This window comes from Paramisgurnus dabryanus, chromosome 8 (genome assembly GCF_030506205.2).
Source record: "Paramisgurnus dabryanus chromosome 8, PD_genome_1.1, whole genome shotgun sequence".
NCBI lineage: Eukaryota > Metazoa > Chordata > Actinopteri > Cypriniformes > Cobitidae > Paramisgurnus > Paramisgurnus dabryanus.
In genome coordinates this window covers 36335001-36356915 of record NC_133344.1, presented here as the reverse complement: position 1 = coordinate 36356915, position 21915 = coordinate 36335001, and the positions used below count along the sequence as shown (strand labels likewise).

Sequence of the window (21915 nt, the reverse complement as noted above, 5' to 3'; positions counted from 1 at the left end):
TACCTACAATCTACATCCCATTAGGTTCTCAAATCTCAAAAAATATAATAATAAAAGCCACCCCAAAAATAACAGAAGAGGAATTTTCTTCCAGGACTGGGGAATCGTCATTAATTTCCATAGCCTCTAGAAAAAAAGGAAAGATAGGGCCCCAACAGAAGAACAATGTCTAAGACCTTCAGCTTAAGAGGTAATTTTCACTTCAAAAATTCTTCTTGGGTTTATGATAGCCGGTGTTAGGACAGGGTGTAGTTTAGGGTTCATTTATTTCAGATAAATAGTAAAAAAGCAAGGGGAGGGATTGGGTTAAGGTTCACAACGGGATAGGGTTGTCCTTTTAAAGGAGCTATCTAGGGGGGTTTACTGATTTTGGGGAAAGGATGGTAGTTGGCTGGGGCAGTGGAAGGGAATGCTTTTTTAAAAAAGAAGGTAAAGAAACTGTTTAAAATATAAACAAACACACAAAATAAACAAAAAACAAGGGGAATAAACAGGAAGGCTGTCCTCACAAATGGGGAGTATGTGTGTGTTATAAGCTGCGGTATGGATCGGCGATTCGGCTCGACGACTCCGCTCGTGCGCCAGGTCCTCGTTAGTATAGTGGACAGTATCTCCGCCTGTCACGCGGAAGACCGGGGTTCGATTCCCCGACGGGGAGATCTCCTTTTCGTTTGACTTCTCAAACAGCTTGGACGCGCCACCTTTGCGCATCAAAATCGGCTGAAGAAGTGCGCTGCGTTGCTCTCGTTCTCACGATGGCGTCGAGCAAAAAGCAATGCGTTGGCCGGGAATCGAACCCGGGTCAACTGCTTGGAAGGCAGCTATGCTCACCACTATACCACCAACGCACGCATGCGGGTGTTGCTCCACAGGACTTGTGGATGTTCTGAACAACTGTTGTTTCAGTGCTGCGCTGAATTGATCACGGATTCAGTCGATTCCCTTACATGCCTCCTGCTTGTGTCTGTAAATTGATAACCACAGAATACCAAGAGTTTTCTTTCGAAGGGCAGGTTGGCCGGCGTGACGCCCGTGCGAGTGCGAAGTCCTCGTTAGTATAGTGGACAGTATCTCCGCCTGTCACGCGGAAGACCGGGGTTCGATTCCCCGACGGGGAGGTTTACTTTGTCTCTGGACTGCCGACTGAAATGCACGAGCTGAACAGTGCTGCCCCTTTGCCGTTTTCGCACCTCTTGCCGTCCCTATGATGGAGTTACCCGGCACCTTTGTTTAAAGCCACTGAACACTAGTGATGGGAGAAAGCAAGCTTTTAGAAGCTTCGAATCAATTGAACCAATTGCTTCGAAAATGTATTCAGTTTTTCTAAGCGTTCGTAACACCACACTCGCTGGCGACACCTGCTGTTCAATATAGTGTAAAAGCAGATCTGTCCAAACATTTTACACTTCATTTTACAAAGTAATAGCAAGATTTTTATTAAAATATGTTTAAAAAATGATTTAACTTAAGAAATAATTAAAAGTGTATTATGTGTGATTTTTAGTTTTATTTAGGGCAAACAAATCATTAAAACTATCTCCCCTTTTAATTATGCACATTTCTGTCATTAAATCTGTCTATAAACAAAAAGTAAACAAAATGGTAGTGTTATTAGTCAGAAGGATGCATGATCAAACTGACCCGAGTTCACCTAACCATATTAGACACTGGTCATTTGTGACCAAGTCCGCCTAAGCGGTGAACCATCGGATTTCCGCAACGTTTCCAAACGGTTATTACGCAATGAAGCCTCTTTTGCTAAAATCACGTGACTTGGCCAGTTTGAAACACGCTCCGCACCAATGATTCGAAAACAAACGCTACGTAAAAGTCTTGAGGCCTCACGAAGATGTGCTGCGAAAGCGACCAACACTTCTGAACACCTCGCGAGAAACTAAACCTTAATGAAAGACTTTCTAGCATTGACAAAAGTGAGGCAGCTCTGCTGTGAGCAGAGCATCCAAAAATACAACAAACTCACAATGGTTCCCCTCCACGGAAATCTTTAGTAAAAGGCGAAAGATTTATGCGCAGTTGAAAGAAAACTTGAGTTCTGCCCAACAAACGTCGACCCAGTGTGCTCCCCTTGCCACACCATAATGTTCAAAAAGGGTAATTTCTGGATCAGGATCCACCCAGACCTTTCCACCTGGGAGGAGCAAAAGAAGTAGAAATGCCATCCTGCGCAAAATAAAGACACAGGCTACTAACATGTCACAGTGAGATCTTTTGCTGAGAGGTTTTGGGGAATGAAACTCTGCACATTACACAGAGGATGCACCGGCACAGGTTACCTACAATCTACATCCCATTAGGTTCTCAAATCTCAAAAAATATAATAATAAAAGCCACCCCAAAAATAACAGAAGAGGAATTTTCTTCCAGGACTGGGGAATCGTCATTAATTTCCATAGCCTCTAGAAAAAAAGGAAAGATAGGGCCCCAACAGAAGAACAATGTCTAAGACCTTCAGCTTAAGAGGTAATTTTCACTTCAAAAATTCTTCTTGGGTTTATGATAGCCGGTGTTAGGACAGGGTGTAGTTTAGGGTTCATTTATTTCAGATAAATAGTAAAAAAGCAAGGGGAGGGATTGGGTTAAGGTTCACAACGGGATAGGGTTGTCCTTTTAAAGGAGCTATCTAGGGGGGTTTACTGATTTTGGGGAAAGGATGGTAGTTGGCTGGGGCAGTGGAAGGGAATGCTTTTTTAAAAAAGAAGGTAAAGAAACTGTTTAAAATATAAACAAACACACAAAATAAACAAAAAACAAGGGGAATAAACAGGAAGGCTGTCCTCACAAATGGGGAGTATGTGTGTGTTATAAGCTGCGGTATGGATCGGCGATTCGGCTCGACGACTCCGCTCGTGCGCCAGGTCCTCGTTAGTATAGTGGACAGTATCTCCGCCTGTCACGCGGAAGACCGGGGTTCGATTCCCCGACGGGGAGATCTCCTTTTCGTTTGACTTCTCAAACAGCTTGGACGCGCCACCTTTGCGCATCAAAATCGGCTGAAGAAGTGCGCTGCGTTGCTCTCGTTCTCACGATGGCGTCGAGCAAAAAGCAATGCGTTGGCCGGGAATCGAACCCGGGTCAACTGCTTGGAAGGCAGCTATGCTCACCACTATACCACCAACGCACGCATGCGGGTGTTGCTCCACAGGACTTGTGGATGTTCTGAACAACTGTTGTTTCAGTGCTGCGCTGAATTGATCACGGATTCAGTTGATTCCCTTACATGCCTCCTGCTTGTGTCTGTAAATTGATAACCACAGAATACCAAGAGTTTTCTTTCGAAGGGCAGGTTGGCCGGCGTGACGCCCGTGCGAGTGCGAAGTCCTCGTTAGTATAGTGGACAGTATCTCCGCCTGTCACGCGGAAGACCGGGGTTCGATTCCCCGACGGGGAGGTTTACTTTGTCTCTGGACTGCCGACTGAAATGCACGAGCTGAACAGTGCTGCCCCTTTGCCGTTTTCGCACCTCTTGCCGTCCCTATGATGGAGTTACCCGGCACCTTTGTTTAAAGCCACTGAACACTAGTGATGGGAGAAAGCAAGCTTTTAGAAGCTTCGAATCAATTGAACCAATTGCTTCGAAAATGTATTCAGTTTTTCTAAGCGTTCGTAACACCACACTCGCTGGCGACACCTGCTGTTCAATATAGTGTAAAAGCAGATCTGTCCAAACATTTTACACTTCATTTTACAAAGTAATAGCAAGATTTTTATTAAAATATGTTTAAAAAATGATTTAACTTAAGAAATAATTAAAAGTGTATTATGTGTGATTTTTAGTTTTATTTAGGGCAAACAAATCATTAAAACTATCTCCCCTTTTAATTATGCACATTTCTGTCATTAAATCTGTCTATAAACAAAAAGTAAACAAAATGGTAGTGTTATTAGTCAGAAGGATGCATGATCAAACTGACCCGAGTTCACCTAACCATATTAGACACTGGTCATTTGTGACCAAGTCCGCCTAAGCGGTGAACCATCGGATTTCCGCAACGTTTCCAAACGGTTATTACGCAATGAAGCCTCTTTTGCTAAAATCACGTGACTTGGCCAGTTTGAAACACGCTCTGCACCAATGATTCGAAAACAAACGCTACGTAAAAGTCTTGAGGCCTCACGAAGAAGTGCTGCGAAAGCGACCAACACTTCTGAACACCTCGCGAGAAACTAAACCTTAATGAAAGACTTTCTAGCATTGACAAAAGTGAGGCAGCTCTGCTGTGAGCAGAGCATCCAAAAATACAACAAACTCACAATGGTTCCCCTCCACGGAAATCTTTAGTAAAAGGCGAAAGATTTATGCGCAGTTGAAAGAAAACTTGAGTTCTACCCAACAAACCTCGACCCAGTGTGCTCCCCTTGCCACACCATAATGTTCAAAAAGGGTAATTTCTGGATCAGGATCCACCCAGACCTTTCCACCTGGGAGGAGCAAAAGAAGTAGAAATGCCATCCTGCGCAAAATAAAGACACAGGCTACTAACATGTCACAGTGAGATCTTTTGCTGAGAGGTTTTGGGGAATGAAACTCTTTACATTACACAGAGGATGCACCGGCACAGGTTACCTACAATCTACATCCCATTAGGTTCTCAAATCTCAAAAAATATAATAATAAAAGCCACCCCAAAAATAACAGAAGAGGAATTTTCTTCCAGGACTGGGGAATCGTCATTAATTTCCATAGCCTCTAGAAAAAAAGGAAAGATAGGGCCCCAACAGAAGAACAATGTCTAAGACCTTCAGCTTAAGAGGTAATTTTCACTTCAAAAATTCTTCTTGGGTTTATGATAGCCGGTGTTAGGACAGGGTGTAGTTTAGGGTTCATTTATTTCAGATAAATAGTAAAAAAGCAAGGGGAGGGATTGGGTTAAGGTTCACAACGGGATAGGGTTGTCCTTTTAAAGGAGCTATCTAGGGGGGTTTACTGATTTTGGGGAAAGGATGGTAGTTGGCTGGGGCAGTGGAAGGGAATGCTTTTTTAAAAAAGAAGGTAAAGAAACTGTTTAAAATATAAACAAACACACAAAATAAACAAAAAACAAGGGGAATAAACAGGAAGGCTGTCCTCACAAATGGGGAGTATGTGTGTGTTATAAGCTGCGGTATGGATCGGCGATTCGGCTCGACGACTCCGCTCGTGCGCCAGGTCCTCGTTAGTATAGTGGACAGTATCTCCGCCTGTCACGCGGAAGACCGGGGTTCGATTCCCCGACGGGGAGATCTCCTTTTCGTTTGACTTCTCAAACAGCTTGGACGCGCCACCTTTGCGCATCAAAATCGGCTGAAGAAGTGCGCTGCGTTGCTCTCGTTCTCACGATGGCGTCGAGCAAAAAGCAATGCGTTGGCCGGGAATCGAACCCGGGTCAACTGCTTGGAAGGCAGCTATGCTCACCACTATACCACCAACGCACGCATGCGGGTGTTGCTCCACAGGACTTGTGGATGTTCTGAACAACTGTTGTTTCAGTGCTGCGCTGAATTGATCACGGATTCAGTCGATTCCCTTACATGCCTCCTGCTTGTGTCTGTAAATTGATAACCACAGAATACCAAGAGTTTTCTTTCGAAGGGCAGGTTGGCCGGCGTGACGCCCGTGCGAGTGCGAAGTCCTCGTTAGTATAGTGGACAGTATCTCCGCCTGTCACGCGGAAGACCGGGGTTCGATTCCCCGACGGGGAGGTTTACTTTGTCTCTGGACTGCCGACTGAAATGCACGAGCTGAACAGTGCTGCCCCTTTGCCGTTTTCGCACCTCTTGCCGTCCCTATGATGGAGTTACCCGGCACCTTTGTTTAAAGCCACTGAACACTAGTGATGGGAGAAAGCAAGCTTTTAGAAGCTTCGAATCAATTGAACCAATTGCTTCGAAAATGTATTCAGTTTTTCTAAGCGTTCGTAACACCACACTCGCTGGCGACACCTGCTGTTCAATATAGTGTAAAAGCAGATCTGTCCAAACATTTTACACTTCATTTTACAAAGTAATAGCAAGATTTTTATTAAAATATGTTTAAAAAATGATTTAACTTAAGAAATAATTAAAAGTGTATTATGTGTGATTTTTAGTTTTATTTAGGGCAAACAAATCATTAAAACTATCTCCCCTTTTAATTATGCACATTTCTGTCATTAAATCTGTCTATAAACAAAAAGTAAACAAAATGATAGTGTTATTAGTCAGAAGGATGCATGATCAAACTGACCCGAGTTCACCTAACCATATTAGACACTGGTCATTTGTGACCAAGTCCGCCTAAGCGGTGAACCATCGGATTTCCGCAACGTTTCCAAACGGTTATTACGCAATGAAGCCTCTTTTGCTAAAATCACGTGACTTGGCCAGTTTGAAACACGCTCCGCACCAATGATTCGAAAACAAACGCTACGTAAAAGTCTCGAGGCCTCACGAAGAAGTGCTGCGAAAGCGACCAACACTTCTGAACACCTCGCGAGAAACTAAACCTTAATGAAAGACTTTCTAGCATTGACAAAAGTGAGGCAGCTCTGCTGTGAGCAGAGCATCCAAAAATACAACAAACTCACAATGGTTCCCCTCCACGGAAATCTTTAGTAAAAGGCGAAAGTTTTATGCGCAGTTGAAGGAAAACTTGCGTTATGCCCAACAAACCTCGACCCAGTGTGCTCCCCTTGCCACACCATAATGTTCAAAAAGGGTAATTTCTGGATCAGGATCCACCCAGACCTTTCCACCTGGGAGGAGCAAAAGAAGTAGAAATGCCATCCTGCGCAAAATAAAGACACAGGCTACTAACATGTCACAGTGAGATCTTTTGCTGAGAGGTTTTGGGGAATGAAACTCTGCACATTACACAGAGGATGCACCGGCACAGGTTACCTACAATCTACATCCCATTAGGTTCTCAAATCTCAAAAAATATAATAATAAAAGCCACCCCAAAAATAACAGAAGAGGAATTTTCTTCCAGGACTGGGGAATCGTCATTAATTTCCATAGCCTCTAGAAAAAAAGGAAAGATAGGGCCCCAACAGAAGAACAATTTCTAAGACCTTCAGCTTAAGAGGTAATTTTCACTTCAAAAATTCTTCTTGGGTTTATGATAGCCGGTGTTAGGACAGGGTGTAGTTTAGGGTTCATTTATTTCAGATAAATAGTAAAAAAGCAAGGGGAGGGATTGGGTTAAGGTTCACAACGGGATAGGGTTGTCCTTTTAAAGGAGCTATCTAGGGGGGTTTACTGATTTTGGGGAAAGGATGGTAGTTGGCTGGGGCAGTGGAAGGGAATGCTTTTTTAAAAAAGAAGGTAAAGAAACTGTTTAAAATATAAACAAACACACAAAATAAACAAAAAACAAGGGGAATAAACAGGAAGGCTGTCCTCACAAATGGGGAGTATGTGTGTGTTATAAGCTGCGGTATGGATCGGCGATTCGGCTCGACGACTCCGCTCGTGCGCCAGGTCCTCGTTAGTATAGTGGACAGTATCTCCGCCTGTCACGCGGAAGACCGGGGTTCGATTCCCCGACGGGGAGATCTCCTTTTCGTTTGACTTCTCAAACAGCTTGGACGCGCCACCTTTGCGCATCAAAATCGGCTGAAGAAGTGCGCTGCGTTGCTCTCGTTCTCACGATGGCGTCGAGCAAAAAGCAATGCGTTGGCCGGGAATCGAACCCGGGTCAACTGCTTGGAAGGCAGCTATGCTCACCACTATACCACCAACGCACGCATGCGGGTGTTGCTCCACAGGACTTGTGGATGTTCTGAACAACTGTTGTTTCAGTGCTGCGCTGAATTGATCACGGATTCAGTCGATTCCCTTACATGCCTCCTGCTTGTGTCTGTAAATTGATAACCACAGAATACCAAGAGTTTTCTTTCGAAGGGCAGGTTGGCCGGCGTGACGCCCGTGCGAGTGCGAAGTCCTCGTTAGTATAGTGGACAGTATCTCCGCCTGTCACGCGGAAGACCGGGGTTCGATTCCCCGACGGGGAGGTTTACTTTGTCTCTGGACTGCCGACTGAAATGCACGAGCTGAACAGTGCTGCCCCTTTGCCGTTTTCGCACCTCTTGCCGTCCCTATGATGGAGTTACCCGGCACCTTTGTTTAAAGCCACTGAACACTAGTGATGGGAGAAAGCAAGCTTTTAGAAGCTTCGAATCAATTGAACCAATTGCTTCGAAAATGTATTCAGTTTTTCTAAGCGTTCGTAACACCACACTCGCTGGCGACACCTGCTGTTCAATATAGTGTAAAAGCAGATCTGTCCAAACATTTTACACTTCATTTTACAAAGTAATAGCAAGATTTTTATTAAAATATGTTTAAAAAATGATTTAACTTAAGAAATAATTAAAAGTGTATTATGTGTGATTTTTAGTTTTATTTAGGGCAAACAAATCATTAAAACTATCTCCCCTTTTAATTATGCACATTTCTGTCATTAAATCTGTCTATAAACAAAAAGTAAACAAAATGGTAGTGTTATTAGTCAGAAGGATGCATGATCAAACTGACCCGAGTTCACCTAACCATATTAGACACTGGTCATTTGTGACCAAGTCCGCCTAAGCGGTGAACCATCGGATTTCCGCAACGTTTCCAAACGGTTATTACGCAATGAAGCCTCTTTTGCTAAAATCACGTGACTTGGCCAGTTTGAAACACGCTCCGCACCAATGATTCGAAAACAAACGCTACGTAAAAGTCTCGAGGCCTCACGAAGAAGTGCTGCGAAAGCGACCAACACTTCTGAACACCTCGCGAGAAACTAAACCTTAATGAAAGACTTTCTAGCATTGACAAAAGTGAGGCAGCTCTGCTGTGAGCAGAGCATCCAAAAATACAACAAACTCACAATGGTTCCCCTCCACGGAAATCTTTAGTAAAAGGCGAAAGATTTATGCGCAGTTGAAGGAAAACTTGAGTTATGCCCAACAAACCTCGACCCAGTGTGCTCCCCTTGCCACACCATAATGTTCAAAAAGGGTAATTTCTGGATCAGGATCCACCCAGACCTTTCCACCTGGGAGGAGCAAAAGAAGTAGAAATGCCATCCTGCGCAAAATAAAGACACAGGCTACTAACATGTCACAGTGAGATCTTTTGCTGAGAGGTTTTGGGGAATGAAACTCTGCACATTACACAGAGGATGCACCGGCACAGGTTACCTACGATCTACATCCCATTAGGTTCTCAAATCTCAAAAAATATAATAATAAAAGCCACCCCAAAAATAACAGAAGAGGAATTTTCTTCCAGGACTGGGGAATCGTCATTAATTTCCATAGCCTCTAGAAAAAAAGGAAAGATAGGGCCCCAACAGAAGAACAATGTCTAAGACCTTCAGCTTAAGAGGTAATTTTCACTTCAAAAATTCTTCTTGGGTTTATGATAGCCGGTGTTAGGACAGGGTGTAGTTTAGGGTTCATTTATTTCAGATAAATAGTAAAAAAGCAAGGGGAGGGATTGGGTTAAGGTTCACAACGGGATAGGGTTGTCCTTTTAAAGGAGCTATCTAGGGGGGTTTACTGATTTTGGGGAAAGGATGGTAGTTGGCTGGGGCAGTGGAAGGGAATGCTTTTTTAAAAAAGAAGGTAAAGAAACTGTTTAAAATATAAACAAACACACAAAATAAACAAAAAACAAGGGGAATAAACAGGAAGGCTGTCCTCACAAATGGGGAGTATGTGTGTGTTATAAGCTGCGGTATGGATCGGCGATTCGGCTCGACGACTCCGCTCGTGCGCCAGGTCCTCGTTAGTATAGTGGACAGTATCTCCGCCTGTCACGCGGAAGACCGGGGTTCGATTCCCCGACGGGGAGATCTCCTTTTCGTTTGACTTCTCAAACAGCTTGGACGCGCCACCTTTGCGCATCAAAATCGGCTGAAGAAGTGCGCTGCGTTGCTCTCGTTCTCACGATGGCGTCGAGCAAAAAGCAATGCGTTGGCCGGGAATCGAACCCGGGTCAACTGCTTGGAAGGCAGCTATGCTCACCACTATACCACCAACGCACGCATGCGGGTGTTGCTCCACAGGACTTGTGGATGTTCTGAACAACTGTTGTTTCAGTGCTGCGCTGAATTGATCACGGATTCAGTCGATTCCCTTACATGCCTCCTGCTTGTGTCTGTAAATTGATAACCACAGAATACCAAGAGTTTTCTTTCGAAGGGCAGGTTGGCCGGCGTGACGCCCGTGCGAGTGCGAAGTCCTCGTTAGTATAGTGGACAGTATCTCCGCCTGTCACGCGGAAGACCGGGGTTCGATTCCCCGACGGGGAGGTTTACTTTGTCTCTGGACTGCCGACTGAAATGCACGAGCTGAACAGTGCTGCCCCTTTGCCGTTTTCGCACCTCTTGCCGTCCCTATGATGGAGTTACCCGGCACCTTTGTTTAAAGCCACTGAACACTAGTGATGGGAGAAAGCAAGCTTTCAGAAGCTTCGAATCAATTGAACCAATTGCTTCGAAAATGTATTCAGTTTTTCTAAGCGTTCGTAACACCACACTCGCTGGCGACACCTGCTGTTCAATATAGTGTAAAAGCAGATCTGTCCAAACATTTTACACTTCATTTTACAAAGTAATAGCAAGATTTTTATTAAAATATGTTTAAAAAATGATTTAACTTAAGAAATAATTAAAAGTGTATTATGTGTGATTTTTAGTTTTATTTAGGGCAAACAAATCATTAAAACTATCTCCCCTTTTAATTATGCACATTTCTGTCATTAAATCTGTCTATAAACAAAAAGTAAACAAAATGGTAGTGTTATTAGTCAGAAGGATGCATGATCAAACTGACCCGAGTTCACCTAACCATATTAGACACTGGTCATTTGTGACCAAGTCCGCCTAAGCGGTGAACCATCGGATTTCCGCAACGTTTCCAAACGGTTATTACGCAATGAAGCCTCTTTTGCTAAAATCACGTGACTTGGCCAGTTTGAAACACGCTCCGCACCAATGATTCGAAAACAAACGCTACGTAAAAGTCTCGAGGCCTCACGAAGAAGTGCTGCGAAAGCGACCAACACTTCTGAACACCTCGCGAGAAACTAAACCTTAATGAAAGACTTTCTAGCATTGACAAAAGTGAGGCAGCTCTGCTGTGAGCAGAGCATCCAAAAATACAACAAACTCACAATGGTTCCCCTCCACGGAAATCTTTAGTAAAAGGCGAAAGATTTATGCGTAGTTGAAGGAAAACTTGAGTTATGCCCAACAAACCTCGACCCAGTGTGCTCCCCTTGCCACACCATAATGTTCAAAAAGGGTAATTTCTGGATCAGGATCCACCCAGACCTTTCCACCTGGGAGGAGCAAAAGAAGTAGAAATGCCATCCTGCGCAAAATAAAGACACAGGCTACTAACATGTCACAGTGAGATCTTTTGCTGAGAGGTTTTGGGGAATGAAACTCTGCACATTACACAGAGGATGCACCGGCACAGGTTACCTACAATCTACATCCCATTAGGTTCTCAAATCTCAAAAAATATAATAATAAAAGCCACCCCAAAAATAACAGAAGAGGAATTTTCTTCCAGGACTGGGGAATCGTCATTAATTTCCATAGCCTCTAGAAAAAAAGGAAAGATAGGGCCCCAACAGAAGAACAATGTCTAAGACCTTCAGCTTAAGAGGTAATTTTCACTTCAAAAATTCTTCTTGGGTTTATGATAGCCGGTGTTAGGACAGGGTGTAGTTTAGGGTTCATTTATTTCAGATAAATAGTAAAAAAGCAAGGGGAGGGATTGGGTTAAGGTTCACAACGGGATAGGGTTGTCCTTTTAAAGGAGCTATCTAGGGGGGTTTACTGATTTTGGGGAAAGGATGGTAGTTGGCTGGGGCAGTGGAAGGGAATGCTTTTTTAAAAAAGAAGGTAAAGAAACTGTTTAAAATATAAACAAACACACAAAATAAACAAAAAACAAGGGGAATAAACAGGAAGGCTGTCCTCACAAATGGGGAGTATGTGTGTGTTATAAGCTGCGGTATGGATCGGCGATTCGGCTCGACGACTCCGCTCGTGCGCCAGGTCCTCGTTAGTATAGTGGACAGTATCTCCGCCTGTCACGCGGAAGACCGGGGTTCGATTCCCCGACGGGGAGATCTCCTTTTCGTTTGACTTCTCAAACAGCTTGGACGCGCCACCTTTGCGCATCAAAATCGGCTGAAGAAGTGCGCTGCGTTGCTCTCGTTCTCACGATGGCGTCGAGCAAAAAGCAATGCGTTGGCCGGGAATCGAACCCGGGTCAACTGCTTGGAAGGCAGCTATGCTCACCACTATACCACCAACGCACGCATGCGGGTGTTGCTCCACAGGACTTGTGGATGTTCTGAACAACTGTTGTTTCAGTGCTGCGCTGAATTGATCACGGATTCAGTCGATTCCCTTACATGCCTCCTGCTTGTGTCTGTAAATTGATAACCACAGAATACCAAGAGTTTTCTTTCGAAGGGCAGGTTGGCCGGCGTGACGCCCGTGCGAGTGCGAAGTCCTCGTTAGTATAGTGGACAGTATCTCCGCCTGTCACGCGGAAGACCGGGGTTCGATTCCCCGACGGGGAGGTTTACTTTGTCTCTGGACTGCCGACTGAAATGCACGAGCTGAACAGTGCTGCCCCTTTGCCGTTTTCGCACCTCTTGCCGTCCCTATGATGGAGTTACCCGGCACCTTTGTTTAAAGCCACTGAACACTAGTGATGGGAGAAAGCAAGCTTTTAGAAGCTTCGAATCAATTGAACCAATTGCTTCGAAAATGTATTCAGTTTTTCTAAGCGTTCGTAACACCACACTCGCTGGCGACACCTGCTGTTCAATATAGTGTAAAAGCAGATCTGTCCAAACATTTTACACTTCATTTTACAAAGTAATAGCAAGATTTTTATTAAAATATGTTTAAAAAATGATTTAACTTAAGAAATAATTAAAAGTGTATTATGTGTGATTTTTAGTTTTATTTAGGGCAAACAAATCATTAAAACTATCTCCCCTTTTAATTATGCACATTTCTGTCATTAAATCTGTCTATAAACAAAAAGTAAACAAAATGGTAGTGTTATTAGTCAGAAGGATGCATGATCAAACTGACCCGAGTTCACCTAACCATATTAGACACTGGTCATTTGTGACCAAGTCCGCCTAAGCGGTGAACCATCGGATTTCCGCAACGTTTCCAAACGGTTATTACGCAATGAAGCCTCTTTTGCTAAAATCACGTGACTTGGCCAGTTTGAAACACGCTCCGCACCAATGATTCGAAAACAAACGCTACGTAAAAGTCTCGAGGCCTCACGAAGAAGTGCTGCGAAAGCGACCAACACTTCTGAACACCTCCCGAGAAACTAAACCTTAATGAAAGACTTTCTAGCATTGACAAAAGTGAGGCAGCTCTGCTGTGAGCAGAGCATCCAAAAATACAACAAACTCACAATGGTTCCCCTCCACGGAAATCTTTAGTAAAAGGCGAAAGATTTATGCGCAGTTGAAAGAAAACTTGAGTTCTGCCCAACAAACCTCGACCCAGTGTGCTCCCCTTGCCACACCATAATGTTCAAAAAGGGTAATTTCTGGATCAGGATCCACCCAGACCTTTCCACCTGGGAGGAGCAAAAGAAGTAGAAATGCCATCCTGCGCAAAATAAAGACACAGGCTACTAACATGTCACAGTGAGATCTTTTGCTGAGAGGTTTTGGGGAATGAAACTCTGCACATTACACAGAGGATGCACCGGCACAGGTTACCTACAATCTACATCCCATTAGGTTCTCAAATCTCAAAAAATATAATAATAAAAGCCACCCCAAAAATAACAGAAGAGGAATTTTCTTCCAGGACTGGGGAATCGTCATTAATTTCCATAGCCTCTAGAAAAAAAGGAAAGATAGGGCCCCAACAGAAGAACAATGTCTAAGACCTTCAGCTTAAGAGGTAATTTTCACTTCAAAAATTCTTCTTGGGTTTATGATAGCCGGTGTTAGGACAGGGTGTAGTTTAGGGTTCATTTATTTCAGATAAATAGTAAAAAAGCAAGGGGAGGGATTGGGTTAAGGTTCACAACGGGATAGGGTTGTCCTTTTAAAGGAGCTATCTAGGGGGGTTTACTGATTTTGGGGAAAGGATGGTAGTTGGCTGGGGCAGTGGAAGGGAATGCTTTTTTAAAAAAGAAGGTAAAGAAACTGTTTAAAATATAAACAAACACACAAAATAAACAAAAAACAAGGGGAATAAACAGGAAGGCTGTCCTCACAAATGGGGAGTATGTGTGTGTTATAAGCTGCGGTATGGATCGGCGATTCGGCTCGACGACTCCGCTCGTGCGCCAGGTCCTCGTTAGTATAGTGGACAGTATCTCCGCCTGTCACGCGGAAGACCGGGGTTCGATTCCCCGACGGGGAGATCTCCTTTTCGTTTGACTTCTCAAACAGCTTGGACGCGCCACCTTTGCGCATCAAAATCGGCTGAAGAAGTGCGCTGCGTTGCTCTCGTTCTCACGATGGCGTCGAGCAAAAAGCAATGCGTTGGCCGGGAATCGAACCCGGGTCAACTGCTTGGAAGGCAGCTATGCTCACCACTATACCACCAACGCACGCATGCGGGTGTTGCTCCACAGGACTTGTGGATGTTCTGAACAACTGTTGTTTCAGTGCTGCGCTGAATTGATCACGGATTCAGTCGATTCCCTTACATGCCTCCTGCTTGTGTCTGTAAATTGATAACCACAGAATACCAAGAGTTTTCTTTCGAAGGGCAGGTTGGCCGGCGTGACGCCCGTGCGAGTGCGAAGTCCTCGTTAGTATAGTGGACAGTATCTCCGCCTGTCACGCGGAAGACCGGGGTTCGATTCCCCGACGGGGAGGTTTACTTTGTCTCTGGACTGCCGACTGAAATGCACGAGCTGAACAGTGCTGCCCCTTTGCCGTTTTCGCACCTCTTGCCGTCCCTATGATGGAGTTACCCGGCACCTTTGTTTAAAGCCACTGAACACTAGTGATGGGAGAAAGCAAGCTTTTAGAAGCTTCGAATCAATTGAACCAATTGCTTCGAAAATGTATTCAGTTTTTCTAAGCGTTCGTAACACCACACTCGCTGGCGACACCTGCTGTTCAATATAGTGTAAAAGCAGATCTGTCCAAACATTTTACACTTCATTTTACAAAGTAATAGCAAGATTTTTATTAAAATATGTTTAAAAAATGATTTAACTTAAGAAATAATTAAAAGTGTATTATGTGTGATTTTTAGTTTTATTTAGGGCAAACAAATCATTAAAACTATCTCCCCTTTTAATTATGCACATTTCTGTCATTAAATCTGTCTATAAACAAAAAGTAAACAAAATGGTAGTGTTATTAGTCAGAAGGATGCATGATCAAACTGACCCGAGTTCACCTAACCATATTAGACACTGGTCATTTGTGACCAAGTCCGCCTAAGCGGTGAACCATCGGATTTCCGCAACGTTTCCAAACGGTTATTACGCAATGAAGCCTCTTTTGCTAAAATCACGTGACTTGGCCAGTTTGAAACACGCTCCGCACCAATGATTCGAAAACAAACGCTACGTAAAAGTCTTGAGGCCTCACGAAGAAGTGCTGCGAAAGCGACCAACACTTCTGAACACCTCGCGAGAAACTAAACCTTAATGAAAGACTTTCTAGCATTGACAAAAGTGAGGCAGCTCTGCTGTGAGCAGAGCATCCAAAAATACAACAAACTCACAATGGTTCCCCTCCACGGAAATCTTTAGTAAAAGGCGAAAGATTTATGCGCAGTTGAAAGAAAACTTGAGTTCTGCCCAACAAACGTCGACCCAGTGTGCTCCCCTTGCCACACCATAATGTTCAAAAAGGGTAATTTCTGGATCAGGATCCACCCAGACCTTTCCACCTGGGAGGAGCAAAAGAAGTAGAAATGCCATCCTGCGCAAAATAAAGACACAGGCTACTAACATGTCACAGTGAGATCTTTTGCTGAGAGGTTTTGGGGAATGAAACTCTGCACATTACACAGAGGATGCACCGGCACAGGTTACCTACAATCTACATCCCATTAGGTTCTCAAATCTCAAAAAATATAATAATAAAAGCCACCCCAAAAATAACAGAAGAGGAATTTTCTTCCAGGACTGGGGAATCGTCATTAATTTCCATAGCCTCTAGAAAAAAAGGAAAGATAGGGCCCCAACAGAAGAACAATGTCTAAGACCTTCAGCTTAAGAGGTAATTTTCACTTCAAAAATTCTTCTTGGGTTTATGATAGCCGGTGTTAGGACAGGGTGTAGTTTAGGGTTCATTTATTTCAGATAAATAGTAAAAAAGCAAGGGGAGGGATTGGGTTAAGGTTCACAACGGGATAGGGTTGTCCTTTTAAAGGAGCTATCTAGGGGGGTTTACTGATTTTGGGGAAAGGATGGTAGTTGGCTGGGGCAGTGGAAGGGAATGCTTTTTTAAAAAAGAAGGTAAAGAAACTGTTTAAAATATAAACAAACACACAAAATAAACAAAAAACAAGGGGAATAAACAGGAAGGCTGTCCTCACAAATGGGGAGTATGTGTGTGTTATAAGCTGCGGTATGGATCGGCGATTCGGCTCGACGACTCCGCTCGTGCGCCAGGTCCTCGTTAGTATAGTGGACAGTATCTCCGCCTGTCACGCGGAAGACCGGGGTTCGATTCCCCGACGGGGAGATCTCCTTTTCGTTTGACTTCTCAAACAGCTTGGACGCGCCACCTTTGCGCATCAAAATCGGCTGAAGAAGTGCGCTGCGTTGCTCTCGTTCTCACGATGGCGTCGAGCAAAAAGCAATGCGTTGGCCGGGAATCGAACCCGGGTCAACTGCTTGGAAGGCAGCTATGCTCACCACTATACCACCAACGCACGCATGCGGGTGTTGCTCCACAGGACTTGTGGATGTTCTGAACAACTGTTGTTTCAGTGCTGCGCTGAATTGATCACGGATTCAGTTGATTCCCTTACATGCCTCCTGCTTGTGTCTGTAAATTGATAACCACAGAATACCAAGAGTTTTCTTTCGAAGGGCAGGTTGGCCGGCGTGACGCCCGTGCGAGTGCGAAGTCCTCGTTAGTATAGTGGACAGTATCTCCGCCTGTCACGCGGAAGACCGGGGTTCGATTCCCCGACGGGGAGGTTTACTTTGTCTCTGGACTGCCGACTGAAATGCACGAGCTGAACAGTGCTGCCCCTTTGCCGTTTTCGCACCTCTTGCCGTCCCTATGATGGAGTTACCCGGCACCTTTGTTTAAAGCCACTGAACACTAGTGATGGGAGAAAGCAAGCTTTTAGAAGCTTCGAATCAATTGAACCAATTGCTTCGAAAATGTATTCAGTTTTTCTAAGCGTTCGTAACACCACACTCGCTGGCGACACCTGCTGTTCAATATAGTGTAAAAGCAGATCTGTCCAAACATTTTACACTTCATTTTACAAAGTAATAGCAAGATTTTTATTAAAATATGTTTAAAAAATGATTTAACTTAAGAAATAATTAAAAGTGTATTATGTGTGATTTTTAGTTTTATTTAGGGCAAACAAATCATTAAAACTATCTCCCCTTTTAATTATGCACATTTCTGTCATTAAATCTGTCTATAAACAAAAAGTAAACAAAATGGTAGTGTTATTAGTCAGAAGGATGCATGATCAAACTGACCCGAGTTCACCTAACCATATTAGACACTGGTCATTTGTGACCAAGTCCGCCTAAGCGGTGAACCATCGGATTTCCGCAACGTTTCCAAACGGTTATTACGCAATGAAGCCTCTTTTGCTAAAATCACGTGACTTGGCCAGTTTGAAACACGCTCTGCACCAATGATTCGAAAACAAACGCTACGTAAAAGTCTTGAGGCCTCACGAAGAAGTGCTGCGAAAGCGACCAACACTTCTGAACACCTCGCGAGAAACTAAACCTTAATGAAAGACTTTCTAGCATTGACAAAAGTGAGGCAGCTCTGCTGTGAGCAGAGCATCCAAAAATACAACAAACTCACAATGGTTCCCCTCCACGGAAATCTTTAGTAAAAGGCGAAAGATTTATGCGCAGTTGAAAGAAAACTTGAGTTCTACCCAACAAACCTCGACCCAGTGTGCTCCCCTTGCCACACCATAATGTTCAAAAAGGGTAATTTCTGGATCAGGATCCACCCAGACCTTTCCACCTGGGAGGAGCAAAAGAAGTAGAAATGCCATCCTGCGCAAAATAAAGACACAGGCTACTAACATGTCACAGTGAGATCTTTTGCTGAGAGGTTTTGGGGAATGAAACTCTTTACATTACACAGAGGATGCACCGGCACAGGTTACCTACAATCTACATCCCATTAGGTTCTCAAATCTCAAAAAATATAATAATAAAAGCCACCCCAAAAATAACAGAAGAGGAATTTTCTTCCAGGACTGGGGAATCGTCATTAATTTCCATAGCCTCTAGAAAAAAAGGAAAGATAGGGCCCCAACAGAAGAACAATGTCTAAGACCTTCAGCTTAAGAGGTAATTTTCACTTCAAAAATTCTTCTTGGGTTTATGATAGCCGGTGTTAGGACAGGGTGTAGTTTAGGGTTCATTTATTTCAGATAAATAGTAAAAAAGCAAGGGGAGGGATTGGGTTAAGGTTCACAACGGGATAGGGTTGTCCTTTTAAAGGAGCTATCTAGGGGGGTTTACTGATTTTGGGGAAAGGATGGTAGTTGGCTGGGGCAGTGGAAGGGAATGCTTTTTTAAAAAAGAAGGTAAAGAAACTGTTTAAAATATAAACAAACACACAAAATAAACAAAAAACAAGGGGAATAAACAGGAAGGCTGTCCTCACAAATGGGGAGTATGTGTGTGTTATAAGCTGCGGTATGGATCGGCGATTCGGCTCGACGACTCCGCTCGTGCGCCAGGTCCTCGTTAGTATAGTGGACAGTATCTCCGCCTGTCACGCGGAAGACCGGGGTTCGATTCCCCGACGGGGAGATCTCCTTTTCGTTTGACTTCTCAAACAGCTTGGACGCGCCACCTTTGCGCATCAAAATCGGCTGAAGAAGTGCGCTGCGTTGCTCTCGTTCTCACGATGGCGTCGAGCAAAAAGCAATGCGTTGGCCGGGAATCGAACCCGGGTCAACTGCTTGGAAGGCAGCTATGCTCACCACTATACCACCAACGCACGCATGCGGGTGTTGCTCCACAGGACTTGTGGATGTTCTGAACAACTGTTGTTTCAGTGCTGCGCTGAATTGATCACGGATTCAGTCGATTCCCTTACATGCCTCCTGCTTGTGTCTGTAAATTGATAACCACAGAATACCAAGAGTTTTCTTTCGAAGGGCAGGTTGGCCGGCGTGACGCCCGTGCGAGTGCGAAGTCCTCGTTAGTATAGTGGACAGTATCTCCGCCTGTCACGCGGAAGACCGGGGTTCGATTCCCCGACGGGGAGGTTTACTTTGTCTCTGGACTGCCGACTGAAATGCACGAGCTGAACAGTGCTGCCCCTTTGCCGTTTTCGCACCTCTTGCCGTCCCTATGATGGAGTTACCCGGCACCTTTGTTTAAAGCCACTGAACACTAGTGATGGGAGAAAGCAAGCTTTCAGAAGCTTCGAATCAATTGAACCAATTGCTTCGAAAATGTATTCAGTTTTTCTAAGCGTTCGTAACACCACACTCGCTGGCGACACCTGCTGTTCAATATAGTGTAAAAGCAGATCTGTCCAAACATTTTACACTTCATTTTACAAAGTAATAGCAAGATTTTTATTAAAATATGTTTAAAAAATGATTTAACTTAAGAAATAATTAAAAGTGTATTATGTGTGATTTTTAGTTTTATTTAGGGCAAACAAATCATTAAAACTATCTCCCCTTTTAATTATGCACATTTCTGTCATTAAATCTGTCTATAAACAAAAAGTAAACAAAATGGTAGTGTTATTAGTCAGAAGGATGCATGATCAAACTGACCCGAGTTCACCTAACCATATTAGACACTGGTCATTTGTGACCAAGTCCGCCTAAGCGGTGAACCATCGGATTTCCGCAACGTTTCCAAACGGTTATTACGCAATGAAGCCTCTTTTGCTAAAATCACGTGACTTGGCCAGTTTGAAACACGCTCCGCACCAATGATTCGAAAACAAACGCTACGTAAAAGTCTCGAGGCCTCACGAAGAAGTGCTGCGAAAGCGACCAACACTTCTGAACACCTCGCGAGAAACTAAACCTTAATGAAAGACTTTCTAGCATTGACAAAAGTGAGGCAGCTCTGCTGTGAGCAGAGCATCCAAAAATACAACAAACTCACAATGGTTCCCCTCCACGGAAATCTTTAGTAAAAGGCGAAAGATTTATGCGTAGTTGAAGGAAAACTTGAGTTATGCCCAACAAACCTCGACCCAGTGTGCTCCCCTTGCCACACCATAATGTTCAAAAAGGGTAATTTCTGGATCAGGATCCACCCAGACCTTTCCACCTGGGAGGAGCAAAAGAAGTAGAAATGCCATCCTGCGCAAAATAAAGACACAGGCTACTAACATGTCACAGTGAGATCTTTTGCTGAGAGGTTTTGGGGAATGAAACTCTGCACATTACACAGAGGATGCACCGGCACAGGTTACCTACAATCTACATCCCATTAGGTTCTCAAATCTCAAAAAATATAATAATAAAAGCCACCCCAAAAATAACAGAAGAGGAATTTTCTTCCAGGACTGGGGAATCGTCATTAATTTCCATAGCCTCTAGAAAAAAAGGAAAGATAGGGCCCCAACAGAAGAACAATGTCTAAGACCTTCAGCTTAAGAGGTAATTTTCACTTCAAAAATTCTTCTTGGGTTTATGATAGCCGGTGTTAGGACAGGGTGTAGTTTAGGGTTCATTTATTTCAGATAAATAGTAAAAAAGCAAGGGGAGGGATTGGGTTAAGGTTCACAACGGGATAGGGTTGTCCTTTTAAAGGAGCTATCTAGGGGGGTTTACTGATTTTGGGGAAAGGATGGTAGTTGGCTGGGGCAGTGGAAGGGAATGCTTTTTTAAAAAAGAAGGTAAAGAAACTGTTTAAAATATAAACAAACACACAAAATAAACAAAAAACAAGGGGAATAAACAGGAAGGCTGTCCTCACAAATGGGGAGTATGTGTGTGTTATAAGCTGCGGTATGGATCGGCGATTCGGCTCGACGACTCCGCTCGTGCGCCAGGTCCTCGTTAGTATAGTGGACAGTATCTCCGCCTGTCACGCGGAAGACCGGGGTTCGATTCCCCGACGGGGAGATCTCCTTTTCGTTTGACTTCTCAAACAGCTTGGACGCGCCACCTTTGCGCATCAAAATCGGCTGAAGAAGTGCGCTGCGTTGCTCTCGTTCTCACGATGGCGTCGAGCAAAAAGCAATGCGTTGGCCGGGAATCGAACCCGGGTCAACTGCTTGGAAGGCAGCTATGCTCACCACTATACCACCAACGCACGCATGCGGGTGTTGCTCCACAGGACTTGTGGATGTTCTGAACAACTGTTGTTTCAGTGCTGCGCTGAATTGATCACGGATTCAGTCGATTCCCTTACATGCCTCCTGCTTGTGTCTGTAAATTGATAACCACAGAATACCAAGAGTTTTCTTTCGAAGGGCAGGTTGGCCGGCGTGACGCCCGTGCGAGTGCGAAGTCCTCGTTAGTATAGTGGACAGTATCTCCGCCTGTCACGCGGAAGACCGGGGTTCGATTCCCCGACGGGGAGGTTTACTTTGTCTCTGGACTGCCGACTGAAATGCACGAGCTGAACAGTGCTGCCCCTTTGCCGTTTTCGCACCTCTTGCCGTCCCTATGATGGAGTTACCCGGCACCTTTGTTTAAAGCCACTGAACACTAGTGATGGGAGAAAGCAAGCTTTTAGAAGCTTCGAATCAATTGAACCA

General features: G+C 44.2%; 39 non-coding genes across 39 annotated transcripts; 20 read left to right on the top strand and 19 right to left on the bottom strand.

The window, feature by feature from the left end:
• The first annotated feature begins 586 nt into the window (after positions 1-586).
• On the top strand, positions 587-658 carry trnad-guc (transfer RNA aspartic acid (anticodon GUC)). Its single transcript has one exon. It is a non-coding gene; the product is annotated as a tRNA-Asp (tRNA).
• Positions 659-776: 118 nt separating this feature from the next.
• trnag-ucc (transfer RNA glycine (anticodon UCC)) lies at positions 777-848 on the bottom strand. Its single transcript has one exon. It is a non-coding gene; the product is annotated as a tRNA-Gly (tRNA).
• Positions 849-1046: 198 nt separating this feature from the next.
• Positions 1047-1118, top strand: trnad-guc (transfer RNA aspartic acid (anticodon GUC)). The gene has a single exon. It is a non-coding gene; the product is annotated as a tRNA-Asp (tRNA).
• Positions 1119-1938: 820 nt separating this feature from the next.
• Positions 1939-2054, bottom strand: LOC135771949 (U5 spliceosomal RNA). Its single transcript, XR_010543152.1, has one exon. It is a non-coding gene; the product is annotated as a U5 spliceosomal RNA (small nuclear RNA).
• Positions 2055-2877: 823 nt separating this feature from the next.
• On the top strand, positions 2878-2949 carry trnad-guc (transfer RNA aspartic acid (anticodon GUC)). Its single transcript has one exon. It is a non-coding gene; the product is annotated as a tRNA-Asp (tRNA).
• Positions 2950-3067: 118 nt separating this feature from the next.
• trnag-ucc (transfer RNA glycine (anticodon UCC)) lies at positions 3068-3139 on the bottom strand. Its single transcript has one exon. It is a non-coding gene; the product is annotated as a tRNA-Gly (tRNA).
• Positions 3140-3337: 198 nt separating this feature from the next.
• On the top strand, positions 3338-3409 carry trnad-guc (transfer RNA aspartic acid (anticodon GUC)). Its single transcript has one exon. It is a non-coding gene; the product is annotated as a tRNA-Asp (tRNA).
• Positions 3410-4229: 820 nt separating this feature from the next.
• LOC135771948 (U5 spliceosomal RNA) lies at positions 4230-4345 on the bottom strand. The gene has a single exon (XR_010543151.1). It is a non-coding gene; the product is annotated as a U5 spliceosomal RNA (small nuclear RNA).
• An 823-nt stretch (positions 4346-5168) lies between these two features.
• Positions 5169-5240, top strand: trnad-guc (transfer RNA aspartic acid (anticodon GUC)). Its single transcript has one exon. It is a non-coding gene; the product is annotated as a tRNA-Asp (tRNA).
• Positions 5241-5358: 118 nt separating this feature from the next.
• On the bottom strand, positions 5359-5430 carry trnag-ucc (transfer RNA glycine (anticodon UCC)). Its single transcript has one exon. It is a non-coding gene; the product is annotated as a tRNA-Gly (tRNA).
• A 198-nt stretch (positions 5431-5628) lies between these two features.
• trnad-guc (transfer RNA aspartic acid (anticodon GUC)) lies at positions 5629-5700 on the top strand. Its single transcript has one exon. It is a non-coding gene; the product is annotated as a tRNA-Asp (tRNA).
• An 820-nt stretch (positions 5701-6520) lies between these two features.
• Positions 6521-6636, bottom strand: LOC135771980 (U5 spliceosomal RNA). Its single transcript, XR_010543181.1, has one exon. It is a non-coding gene; the product is annotated as a U5 spliceosomal RNA (small nuclear RNA).
• An 823-nt stretch (positions 6637-7459) lies between these two features.
• Positions 7460-7531, top strand: trnad-guc (transfer RNA aspartic acid (anticodon GUC)). The gene has a single exon. It is a non-coding gene; the product is annotated as a tRNA-Asp (tRNA).
• A 118-nt stretch (positions 7532-7649) lies between these two features.
• Positions 7650-7721, bottom strand: trnag-ucc (transfer RNA glycine (anticodon UCC)). Its single transcript has one exon. It is a non-coding gene; the product is annotated as a tRNA-Gly (tRNA).
• A 198-nt stretch (positions 7722-7919) lies between these two features.
• trnad-guc (transfer RNA aspartic acid (anticodon GUC)) lies at positions 7920-7991 on the top strand. The gene has a single exon. It is a non-coding gene; the product is annotated as a tRNA-Asp (tRNA).
• Positions 7992-8811: 820 nt separating this feature from the next.
• On the bottom strand, positions 8812-8927 carry LOC135771919 (U5 spliceosomal RNA). Its single transcript, XR_010543124.1, has one exon. It is a non-coding gene; the product is annotated as a U5 spliceosomal RNA (small nuclear RNA).
• Positions 8928-9750: 823 nt separating this feature from the next.
• On the top strand, positions 9751-9822 carry trnad-guc (transfer RNA aspartic acid (anticodon GUC)). Its single transcript has one exon. It is a non-coding gene; the product is annotated as a tRNA-Asp (tRNA).
• A 118-nt stretch (positions 9823-9940) lies between these two features.
• trnag-ucc (transfer RNA glycine (anticodon UCC)) lies at positions 9941-10012 on the bottom strand. The gene has a single exon. It is a non-coding gene; the product is annotated as a tRNA-Gly (tRNA).
• A 198-nt stretch (positions 10013-10210) lies between these two features.
• trnad-guc (transfer RNA aspartic acid (anticodon GUC)) lies at positions 10211-10282 on the top strand. The gene has a single exon. It is a non-coding gene; the product is annotated as a tRNA-Asp (tRNA).
• An 820-nt stretch (positions 10283-11102) lies between these two features.
• On the bottom strand, positions 11103-11218 carry LOC135772009 (U5 spliceosomal RNA). Its single transcript, XR_010543206.1, has one exon. It is a non-coding gene; the product is annotated as a U5 spliceosomal RNA (small nuclear RNA).
• Positions 11219-12041: 823 nt separating this feature from the next.
• trnad-guc (transfer RNA aspartic acid (anticodon GUC)) lies at positions 12042-12113 on the top strand. Its single transcript has one exon. It is a non-coding gene; the product is annotated as a tRNA-Asp (tRNA).
• A 118-nt stretch (positions 12114-12231) lies between these two features.
• trnag-ucc (transfer RNA glycine (anticodon UCC)) lies at positions 12232-12303 on the bottom strand. Its single transcript has one exon. It is a non-coding gene; the product is annotated as a tRNA-Gly (tRNA).
• Positions 12304-12501: 198 nt separating this feature from the next.
• trnad-guc (transfer RNA aspartic acid (anticodon GUC)) lies at positions 12502-12573 on the top strand. Its single transcript has one exon. It is a non-coding gene; the product is annotated as a tRNA-Asp (tRNA).
• Positions 12574-13393: 820 nt separating this feature from the next.
• Positions 13394-13509, bottom strand: LOC135771947 (U5 spliceosomal RNA). Its single transcript, XR_010543150.1, has one exon. It is a non-coding gene; the product is annotated as a U5 spliceosomal RNA (small nuclear RNA).
• An 823-nt stretch (positions 13510-14332) lies between these two features.
• trnad-guc (transfer RNA aspartic acid (anticodon GUC)) lies at positions 14333-14404 on the top strand. Its single transcript has one exon. It is a non-coding gene; the product is annotated as a tRNA-Asp (tRNA).
• A 118-nt stretch (positions 14405-14522) lies between these two features.
• trnag-ucc (transfer RNA glycine (anticodon UCC)) lies at positions 14523-14594 on the bottom strand. Its single transcript has one exon. It is a non-coding gene; the product is annotated as a tRNA-Gly (tRNA).
• Positions 14595-14792: 198 nt separating this feature from the next.
• Positions 14793-14864, top strand: trnad-guc (transfer RNA aspartic acid (anticodon GUC)). The gene has a single exon. It is a non-coding gene; the product is annotated as a tRNA-Asp (tRNA).
• Positions 14865-15684: 820 nt separating this feature from the next.
• Positions 15685-15800, bottom strand: LOC135771946 (U5 spliceosomal RNA). Its single transcript, XR_010543149.1, has one exon. It is a non-coding gene; the product is annotated as a U5 spliceosomal RNA (small nuclear RNA).
• An 823-nt stretch (positions 15801-16623) lies between these two features.
• Positions 16624-16695, top strand: trnad-guc (transfer RNA aspartic acid (anticodon GUC)). Its single transcript has one exon. It is a non-coding gene; the product is annotated as a tRNA-Asp (tRNA).
• A 118-nt stretch (positions 16696-16813) lies between these two features.
• On the bottom strand, positions 16814-16885 carry trnag-ucc (transfer RNA glycine (anticodon UCC)). The gene has a single exon. It is a non-coding gene; the product is annotated as a tRNA-Gly (tRNA).
• Positions 16886-17083: 198 nt separating this feature from the next.
• trnad-guc (transfer RNA aspartic acid (anticodon GUC)) lies at positions 17084-17155 on the top strand. The gene has a single exon. It is a non-coding gene; the product is annotated as a tRNA-Asp (tRNA).
• Positions 17156-17975: 820 nt separating this feature from the next.
• On the bottom strand, positions 17976-18091 carry LOC135771945 (U5 spliceosomal RNA). The gene has a single exon (XR_010543148.1). It is a non-coding gene; the product is annotated as a U5 spliceosomal RNA (small nuclear RNA).
• An 823-nt stretch (positions 18092-18914) lies between these two features.
• On the top strand, positions 18915-18986 carry trnad-guc (transfer RNA aspartic acid (anticodon GUC)). Its single transcript has one exon. It is a non-coding gene; the product is annotated as a tRNA-Asp (tRNA).
• A 118-nt stretch (positions 18987-19104) lies between these two features.
• On the bottom strand, positions 19105-19176 carry trnag-ucc (transfer RNA glycine (anticodon UCC)). The gene has a single exon. It is a non-coding gene; the product is annotated as a tRNA-Gly (tRNA).
• Positions 19177-19374: 198 nt separating this feature from the next.
• trnad-guc (transfer RNA aspartic acid (anticodon GUC)) lies at positions 19375-19446 on the top strand. The gene has a single exon. It is a non-coding gene; the product is annotated as a tRNA-Asp (tRNA).
• Positions 19447-20266: 820 nt separating this feature from the next.
• Positions 20267-20382, bottom strand: LOC135772008 (U5 spliceosomal RNA). Its single transcript, XR_010543205.1, has one exon. It is a non-coding gene; the product is annotated as a U5 spliceosomal RNA (small nuclear RNA).
• An 823-nt stretch (positions 20383-21205) lies between these two features.
• trnad-guc (transfer RNA aspartic acid (anticodon GUC)) lies at positions 21206-21277 on the top strand. The gene has a single exon. It is a non-coding gene; the product is annotated as a tRNA-Asp (tRNA).
• Positions 21278-21395: 118 nt separating this feature from the next.
• trnag-ucc (transfer RNA glycine (anticodon UCC)) lies at positions 21396-21467 on the bottom strand. The gene has a single exon. It is a non-coding gene; the product is annotated as a tRNA-Gly (tRNA).
• A 198-nt stretch (positions 21468-21665) lies between these two features.
• On the top strand, positions 21666-21737 carry trnad-guc (transfer RNA aspartic acid (anticodon GUC)). The gene has a single exon. It is a non-coding gene; the product is annotated as a tRNA-Asp (tRNA).
• Positions 21738-21915: the final 178 nt, after the last annotated feature.